The sequence below is a fragment of the Podarcis tiliguerta genome (genome assembly GCF_965153285.1).
Source record: "Podarcis tiliguerta genome assembly, chromosome: 7".
Lineage (NCBI taxonomy): Eukaryota > Metazoa > Chordata > Lepidosauria > Squamata > Lacertidae > Podarcis > Podarcis tiliguerta.
The window spans coordinates 22,773,455-22,782,905 of record NC_139540.1 but is presented as its reverse complement, the minus strand read 5'-3'; the positions used below and the strand labels follow the sequence as shown (position 1 = coordinate 22,782,905).

The 9,451-nt window shown below is 45.6% G+C and overlaps 1 long non-coding RNA gene across 1 annotated transcript; it reads right to left on the bottom strand.

Moving 5' to 3' along the window:
• Positions 1 to 1,465: 1,465 nt before the first annotated feature.
• LOC310682309 lies at positions 1,466 to 5,123 on the bottom strand. Its single transcript, XR_014513861.1, has 2 exons — positions 4,863 to 5,123; positions 1,466 to 1,782 (listed from the first exon to the last, which is right to left on the bottom strand). It is a non-coding gene; the product is annotated as an uncharacterized lncRNA (long non-coding RNA).
• Positions 5,124 to 9,451: the final 4,328 nt, after the last annotated feature.

Here is a 9,451-nt window from a genome sequence, read left to right as displayed (position 1 = left end):
TGCGGCATCCAGCCCACTATGGAGACAAGCAACTTTGTCCTCAAAGTGTCCAGCAAGCTACTCACAGAAGGTCTCTGAGGTGTTCTAAGATTTGTCCACTAAGACAGGTGTGAATAGCCTGTACACCAACTTGAAGAGCTCTGCTGGGTGATTACTCAAATACATGCAGTGGCGTAGCGTGGGGGGTGCAGGGGGGGCCGGCCGCACCGGGCGCAACATCTGGGGGTTAGGGTTAGGGGGCGCAAATCCACGGGTTAGGGGGCGCAAATTACTTGCCTTGCCCCGGGTGCTGACAACCCACGCTACGCCACTGAATACATGAAGGAAGCAGCAAAGCAGGCTCTTTTTGCTGCTTTCACCACCATGCAGTAGACCCAGTTATGAATGCTAGGCATATGCCCTTGCAGTGGGACTTTCATAGTTACTCCAGAGCTGAATTAACTATGACGCTAACTATAGTATAGAGAAGGGCACTTACCACACTAAGTGGGTTGCCAATAACAAGTAGTGGCCAGTCTGGTGGATCTGTGATTCGTGGCTCACCACGGCTGCAAACCCGCTACTCGGTGAAGTGATTAAATAATCTTTAGTAAAACTTGGCAGAAACTGCAAACTCAGCATTTGAAATATAAAGTGGAAGTATACAACATCAACATTCTTTTCCACCCTGCTGTAGGTTTTGTTTCATTTTGAAAGATTTTTTTTTAAATTTTATGGTTTATTATTGTTTATATTTTGAATAAAGGCCTTCATCTGGCCCTGCTTCTGAGAGCCCAAACAGACAGACTTGTGTTTGCTAAACATATGCTTGTTGATCCCGTGCCTTATCTCCCCACATCTCCCCATAGCTCTGCTTATTGAAGACTCTATACCCCCAAAACCAATTCATTTCTGGCACCAGAGCCACGCTTGTGGGGGGTAATCAAAGCTGTGCAGCCCAGGGAGGTAAGGCAAGATGGAGATGAGTTTTACTCCCCTTCACCCATAAGTTCCATTTAGTAATAAGAGTAGCACTCCCTCACACCTAAGTTAGATCCAAAGTACACATTTTGCAAACGTGTGTGTGTGTGTGTGTGTGTAGTCCAGCATTGCAGGGGGTTGAACAAGATGACCCTCAGGGTCTCTTCCAACTCTACAATTTTATGATCTTAGAGTTTGTAGCAAGGCTGCAACAAACTGAGGATAGTGAGCAGCCTATTTGAAGCTAGCAAATAAATATTGAAACTTTGTTTTATTATCTAGCTTCATGTCCATTTTTCAATAAGGCTTTTCAAATCAAATCAAATTGTTTAGTTAATTAAAATCTGCAGAGCCCCCCTCTCCACCGCACCCAATAATCCATTTTCTGCACTGATAAGATCTGCAAATGTTCAATTTCATTATCCAGAAACTTGTTTGGTTGCTGTCAAAGCGTGTGGATTTCTTTTGTGCTATTGAAGATTTTGCAGTATTATGCTCACTCCCCCCCCTTTTGCTAGGCTGTTCAGTTTGCTTAGCAATTGATCCAGTTTCAAATGCTTGCTGTCCCACGGAGTGTTCATTATCGCCATTAACTGCGGTTCTGAAGATGTGGGTCATGAGTCGTTTTGTCTCACCTTGAAAAGTCCAGGCTTTATCTTCGCTTTTCTATTAGACTTTTGTCACAGATCTACAGCAAGCACATGAGGATCCCACTAGTCAGGAAGGGGGAGAAGAAAAGAAGTAATAGATCTGAACATTTTGTGCAGTTCATGCAGGCAGCATGACAGTGTTGCTTGGCTTAGTTATCTCACATTTCTGCACCTAAAATGAAGCATATTTAAAGGGTAGGAGTTTAGATTTTATTCTTTCTTTCTCTCAAAATGTATAATTGTGTTATGTGGGTAGCAATTTAACTGAAGAACATTTCAGATCATTTTGATTTAAAATAAGTTTATGTGTTCATAGTACAAAGAATGCCATATTGAGACTCTGGACAAAAGCTAGGAAATTTATGGAGAGCTTATCTACCTTCTGTCCTGGGAACTCCTACATTGGGCTGCCCTTCATTAATGTTTAGATAAGAGGTGGCAAACCTCTTTGGACCAGTGGACAAATTTGGATTTTTGAGAAGGCATAATGGGTGGCAGCCACAAAATGCCAGCTGCCATGAGGGAATGACATAACACAAAATGGCTGCCATGGGGTATGAACAAAATGGCGGCCATATCTACAAGAACAGAAAAAGAGATGAGGCCAAAATGCTGTGAGCATCCCCAGCCACAATTGATGCAGGAAAAAGCAAATATATCAGTCACCATCATTCGTAGAGAGAAGCTCTTTGCATTTCTACTCTGTTCAGAACAGGTGAAAGGGTGTCTGATCCTGGCATCCAATGAAATGTGGGCATGTTTAAGGGGACATATTCAATGTAGGAGAGGCTGAGCCTGTACAAAGAGGAGCTGAACAGCAAGAGTAAACAGTCTCTTGTTCACTGCAGATTTTTGAGGGGAGATTTACTGAGGTCTGTCTCAGTGACATCTATGCTGGCATCATCATGTCCACAGAATGGAAGATTGCAGGATCCCCAAAGACATGCTGTATGGGAGGGGTAGGCAACCTAAGGCCTGGGGGCCGGATCCGGCCCAATCGCCTTCTCAATCTGGCCCACAGACGGTCTGGGAATCAGCGTGTTTTTACATGAGTAGAATGTGCCCTTTTATTTAAAATGCATCTCTGGGTTATTTGTAGGGCATAGGAATTCGTTCATTCCCCCTCCCCCCAAAAAAATAGTCCAGCCCACCACATGGTCTGAGGGATGGTGGACTGGCCCACGGCTGAAAAAGGCTGCTGACCCCTGCTCTATGGGGAGCTGGCTTCAGGTACCTGGTCAACTGTAAGCTACAAATATGTCTGCAAACATAACGTAAAGGCTGACAACATCAACCCTACCGTGTGGGAATCCCTTGCAGACAACTGAAGTGCCTAGAGACTGGCAGTCAAGTTGTGTACCCATAGGAGTGAACAGAGGAGAAATGACTGCTGGGAAGAGCGCAGAGATAAGAAACGCCACGGTGCATCTGCAACAGCACAACCAGATGCCTTCCTCTGCCCCAGCTGCAACAAAACATGTCTCTCCCACATTGGTATCTACAGCCACAGCAGCTTGATCTTGCCTCCAAAAGTGCACTTCTCCATTGTCTCTTGAAGCAGATGCCAGCAACAATTTGCAGGCACCATAGAAAGTTCCGGCAGGCACACTGCTGCCTCCAGGTATCACGCTGGCAACCCCTGGTTTAAAAGCTGCAGCTAGTGCAGAATGTGGCCCTAGAGTTTGGCTGCTGCAAGCACATGGGTTTTGTGCTGTTCTGTTCTGTTGTTGTTCTCTGTCTTTGTTTGATCAGTGTGCTGGCGGTATTCTATAAAGCATTAAATGCCTAATATGCTAAAATGGCTAGCTTCCTCACCTGTGGCCCAGACATCTCACCATGCCACCCGTGAGCTGCCCAAATGTTGAGGATACACAGAGAAGTATTATTGGGAGCACCCCACAATTATGGAAACCTTAGAGGCTTGCCAGAGTTGAGCATCTTGTGGAAGCATTGCCAGACTTTTTAGTTTGGGTCTGGCAGTCAGTACCTGGGGAGGGTTGCACAGTATGTCCAATGATGAGGATGGTGGATTGTAAGTTGGTGGACAAACATGGTAACTTTTTTGAAGCATGTTGTAAACCACCTGGAGTCCTGGGAATTGGGTATGGTAGATTCTCTGTCCACATACTGATATACTTTAGCAACAGCAAATTCTGGTGTTCATGTGTAGCAAAATTGCCTTGTTCTTGAACTCCAGTACATCAGAATCCTTCTTGCCCTGTTTTCCCCACCCTATTTCTAAACTATCCACAGGGCTGTGACATGTACTTAAATGTCATTGTGAAAACTAAAAAGCCTGAGATCTGTACCAGCAAGATAAGAAAGGAACACGTAGCTTTCACAAGGGAGTGCCAATTTCTTCAGACTGATATAGTGTGCTCTTGATAGCACTCCATGTTTTACTCAGTTTGGACATATAGTTCTGTGATACTCTTTGGCAGTACAAACTCCAAGTAAATTTTGAAGAAGGAATATTAAGAAACAAAGGACATAGTGTGAATTCTTTCTTTCTTTTTCGGAGGTGGGAAAATCACTCTTTGCCCTTGTGATGAAATATATGGGTGTGTATTTTTCCAGTTCTTCAGCTGATCTGGGAAAGGATGCAAGGAAGTCCTTTTGCAACAAATAAGACAATTCCCACTTTGCATAACGTCTAAACAGTCAGGTTGGAAGCAAACAAGTTGGTTTATAATGGAACACAGAACAAAGAAAAGGCAATAATTCCACAGGAACCAAGTGTAAGAAATTAATGAAGCATATCTCCCGTCTGGACAAAAGGAAAGGCTAAACTAGCCATGATATTAATTCCGTGAATACAAAACTTTTTAACTTGTGTATCTATTTGCCTCCCTGGGCTCCTCGAAGGAGGGAAGGCAAGATATAAACTCAGTAAATAAATAATACTTCAGCAGGTGTACGTCACCAAATTCCTTGTTGCCCACAGCTGATAACAATAGCTTGGTCATTTGACGTGTTTGCTCATGTTCAGCAGCTCAAAGTCACAATCCTTTCTGGGCAACATTTCAGGATCTACATCCCATTTGGAGGTGGCAGAGGCAAACGCTGGCACAGCAACCAACGTTTCATTTTTACTTTTCCTTACCCATTGTCCACTATACTTTTAAATCCGAAATGTTAGCCCTCTGCTCTGGTGCTAAGGTGGCTGGTGTCTCATCCATTGCCTTGTCAGGTTAGGCGATCTCCTGTCTTCCCACATCGACCGGAGGTTAGATTAAGAGAAAGTTAGTCTACCTGCAATTCCACATCAAGATCAGAAGTCGCAATAGGCATTTCTGGGCAGCTGCCTAGGCCCATTGCTGATGGGGGCCCTTCTTTTGTGACACTCTGAGCGGTATGGCACCATTTACCTTTCCTACAATGCTCTGGAGTCTTTCCCCAATGTAGCGTCACCCCAGGGCATTGTGGGAAATGTAAAAGGTAACTCCAAAATGCCACAGTACTGATGGGGCTGCTACTGTGGCTGCTTGCTGGCAAGAAGGCCCACGTGGTGTGTGCATTCATGTCCGCTGACTGACATAGGAGAGGCCCCACCAGAGGGCACCATACCAGAGGTTTTATCTCATAGCTGCAACTGGTCCTGACCCCAGCAAACCATTTCTATCAAAGAAACTCCTTTTGCAACGGAATGCAAACAATATTTCCATGAAGTTCACCCACGACGAACAAGTGTTCTGCTGGGTGCGCTAGGCTGACACCACAATCCTCTAGAAGCTGCCAGCAGGCTGTGAGGACAAAAGGTTTTGATCATTCCTTTTTTGGTTCAGTTTGTACTTTCTCATTTAAAAGACATAGCTCTTTCGATTTGTGAGAGTACTTCAAAGCCAGTCTTTGTAAAGTGAGCCGGCAAGCGGCGACAGTCACTGACATGTCCAGGCGTCCTTTATTTTTTTTTTTAAAGAAAGGAGCCAGCTTCCATGTTATGTTAGAACAAAGTGGGTTCCCCCCCCCCACTGCCTCTGTGATCACCGAAGTAGCATTAAAATTTGGAAGGTGAACAGTGACAGGTGTGTCATGGCAAAGATCTGAGGTAAACGAATGCCACTGCTCCCCTGAAGGAAATCCCTGTCTGGGGAAGAAGGATTCACACCAAACGCAAGCCACAAGAGGACCTCAGTATTCTTTTCAACTTTTTCTCCACACTTAATTTAAGAGAGGACTGGGGAACTGAGTCAGGCTGGCGACCCCCCCCCCCGCCAACCTCCTGATGTCAGATGACCTGGTTTTGTCTGCCAGGCTTCGAATCAGACACAGTGCTTTGTAAGGCCCACTGATCAAGCTGATTGCCAGTGCTTTGCTGGCACCACTGATCATAGGAGCCAACTCCTAGGGCCATGGAAGCTTTGGCTCCCACAATAAAATATTTGGGGGGAGGAGGCCCCACAAAGTTGATGGGCACTGGATCATGTGATCGATTATGTGGCCCCCACAATACAGTATTTTATTCAGGTTGGCACCCCTGCCACTGATAGTATATGACGGCATATATGATGTCAGGTGACACTATATTGATGTCAGAAGTAGGGCAGGTAGGCGTGGCTTCGCCAAAATTGTCTTGAGGGCCAAATGTGGAGGCCTGGGAAGCCGAATAACAACAACAACAACAACAACAACAACAACAACAACAACAACAACAACAATATAATATTATTTATACCCCGCCCATCTGGCTGGGTTTCCCCAGCCACTCTGGGCAGCTTCCAACAGAACACTAAAATATAATAACCTATTAAACATTAAAAGCTTCCCTAAACAGGGCTGACTTCAGATGTCTTCTAAAATTTGGTAGTTATTTTTCTCTTTGACATCTGGTGGGAGGGCGTTCCACAGGGCGGGTGCCACGACCGAGAAGGCCCTCTGCCTGGTTCCCTGTAACTTGGCTTCTCACAGCGAGGGAACCGCCAGAAGGCCCTCGGTGCTGGACCTCAGTGTCCAGGCAGAATGATGGAGGTGGAGACGCTTCTTCTAGTATACTGGACCGAGGCCGTTTAGGGCTTTAAAGGTCCACACCAACACTCTGAACTGTGCTCGGAAACGTACTGGGAGCCAGTGTAGCCTAATCAGGCCTGTGGGGCTGTGAGTTTCCTACCACCACCGATTTAAGAAATTCTTTGCCCTGTAGCTGCAGCCTATTGGCTGCTTGTGTGTAGATGGTGTGCTAATGTCTGTTGCTTCATCAGAAGAGGGAAGGATGTCAACAGAAGGAAGGAAATCTCAATATGGAAGGGAGAATTCCCAGGCTTAAACATGTAGATGTTTGCTGTAGGGCTTGATGGTTTGCTGCGAAAAGCTTCGTGGTCATCAGCAAACAGATTTTGCTCTTCTGCAGTTTAAATGTATGCTTGGCATTCAGAAGGTCTCCAGTTCAGTCCGTCACATCTCTAGCTAAGGAATTTCAGAGAGCTGGACTGGTAAGGACCACTGCCCGAAAAATGGACAACGGAGCCAACTGAAGCAGGCAGGACTCGGTTAGATGGACCAACAGAATGAGACAGCACTCCATGTGTTCACATTTCATGTATGCATTATGTATAGTATAGCCTTGCAATGTTGCATCAGCACCTGAAATTTTATTACAGTGATGCAACATTACAGAAACTACAGCATTGCAGCATCATGCTGAATTGGCTTGGAATTACTCAGTTAGTGAAACCTTCTGCTTGCACAACTTTACAGCCTTTAAAGCAGGAATGGATGAGGAGTGTCACTGTACACAAGGCTTTGGGGGAGAACATGGCTGGACTGCTGATAAGTATGGCTGTCGCTGCTCGGAGCAGCCGCCAAGCGACCCTTTACAATAAAGGCTGCCTCAATAACACCCCTGTATGTTCCTCAGGTTTTTTTTACCTCTTCCCCATGAAATATTTGACATTTCCCCCCTCCCTTTGGTCCCCAACATTCTTGGGTTCTTTGGTGGGGGGTTGGGGTGGTTTCAAGATGAAACTTTCAGTTCAGTGTTAACCCACCTAGAGTGGATTACTGTAATGCACTCTATGAACCCCCAGGGAGTTTCAGCTGACAAAGTGTCATGGTGAAAAAGTTAAGCAGGCAAGTGAGTCATGCACCTCTTAAGCTGCCCCCCTGCCTCCCACCGAGAACATAGTAGACAAGGGAAAAACCAGCCTAGTCCAATGCGCTGGCCAGAGAAGCAGCCACTGCAGGGAATTTGCTTCTCTAATGCACAAAGGACTTTATTCGTCAGCTGCTTATACCATACATTTAAAGCAGAGTCTACCATGTGAACTGTAGTTTAAGTATGCTGGGAACTGTAGCTCTGTGAAGGGTAAACGACAGTTCTTGGAATGCTTTGAAGAGAGGGAATGTATGCTGGGTGCATAGCCAGAATGCTTGCTTCCCTCCCCATTCCCTTTTCCTTTTGTGTCTGGCCTATGATGCCTCACTCGGACAGCAACAATTCCCAGAGTGGTTTAACGATAAACCCCTCTTCCCATGGAACTCTGGGAATTGTAGCTCACTGAAAGGGAATTGAGGTCTCTTAACAACTCCCATCACCCCTTAGCAAACTACAGTTCCCAGGATTCATTGGGGGAAGCCATGACTGGTATGTCACTGCATTAAATGTACACATAGTGCAGATAGGACCTTCCTTAAAATGCTGGCAACAGGACAGCATCCTCCACAATATCTCAGAGCAGCAGCGTAGCTTTGGAGATATGGAGTGGGCTGTGTCATTCGACACGTCTTCCCTCACCACCTGCCCCCTTTTGTTACTTAGTGGTAAGGCTAGCCCTAAGAGAGGGGTAGGAACGTAGGAGCCAACTCCTAGGGGCTGAGGTCTTTTTGGGGCCCCAATAAAATATTTGAGGGGGCTTCCACTCCCCAAGTTGATGGGCACTGCCATTCAAATGGTGTGTGCATGCTGTGTTTTGTGAGAGATTATGTGGGGTGTGGCCCCCCAATATTTTATTTAAGTTGGCACCCCTGGGTAGGAAGAATCATGTAGAAGTGGGGCAGATATACCAGGATCCTCAGGAGATAAAAGACCTGTTCGCACATGACACTGAACGAGCATTCACACTGTATGGTCCACACATTCAGGAGGCTGTAATAATTAGTGCTATTCCAGCATGTTAAATTAACATATAAGGGGCCTGTGAGAATGAAGCAAGTTCTAGCGTTTCTTCTTTATTGGGGTTGCAGATTTACCAAAAGCATGTTTAAAAATGCAGGATGCGTTTAATTATGACAACAATCCTTGGAAACGAATTCTACCAATTAACCTGTAGCACCGCAGTTAGTAACATTTGGGCTGAAATAGAAATGTCAAAAAGGTGGTTTTCTTTTAAAACATAGTGATAATGAAGACAGAGCCACGTGTATTTCCAGGTAGCGGGTCAAGTGAAAAAGATGACAGGGGCTTCTGCACCTTTAATAGTTATGAAGAAAACAACGAAAGGTGCAGGAGCCCTGACCTATTTTGCATTCAGCTGTCCACATTGGAGGGTTTGTGGAGGAACGAGGAGGCTGAAAGGAGGATTCTAAGAGCGGAAAGGGGCACTGCGTGAGGATCTGCAAAAGAAGGCATTTTATACGAGGTAACAAACCCAGTCTCTGGCTGCTTGCAGGCCTTTAGCTTTCTGTGGTGAGGCTAAGAGGAAGTTAAAAACCAAACCTCCTTCCCCAGCGCACAGCCCCACAGTTAACGTTGCATGTCCCTCACTTGGCCACCAGAGAGCAGCCCTCTAGTTCAGAGCTGATGAACACAAAGAAGAAAAGCAGCAAAATAAAATGTTGTCATTCCTCGAATTCTCAGACTGTTCTCTTGTTGCCAGTCCCACAGGGGGATCTGTGAGGACTGCATA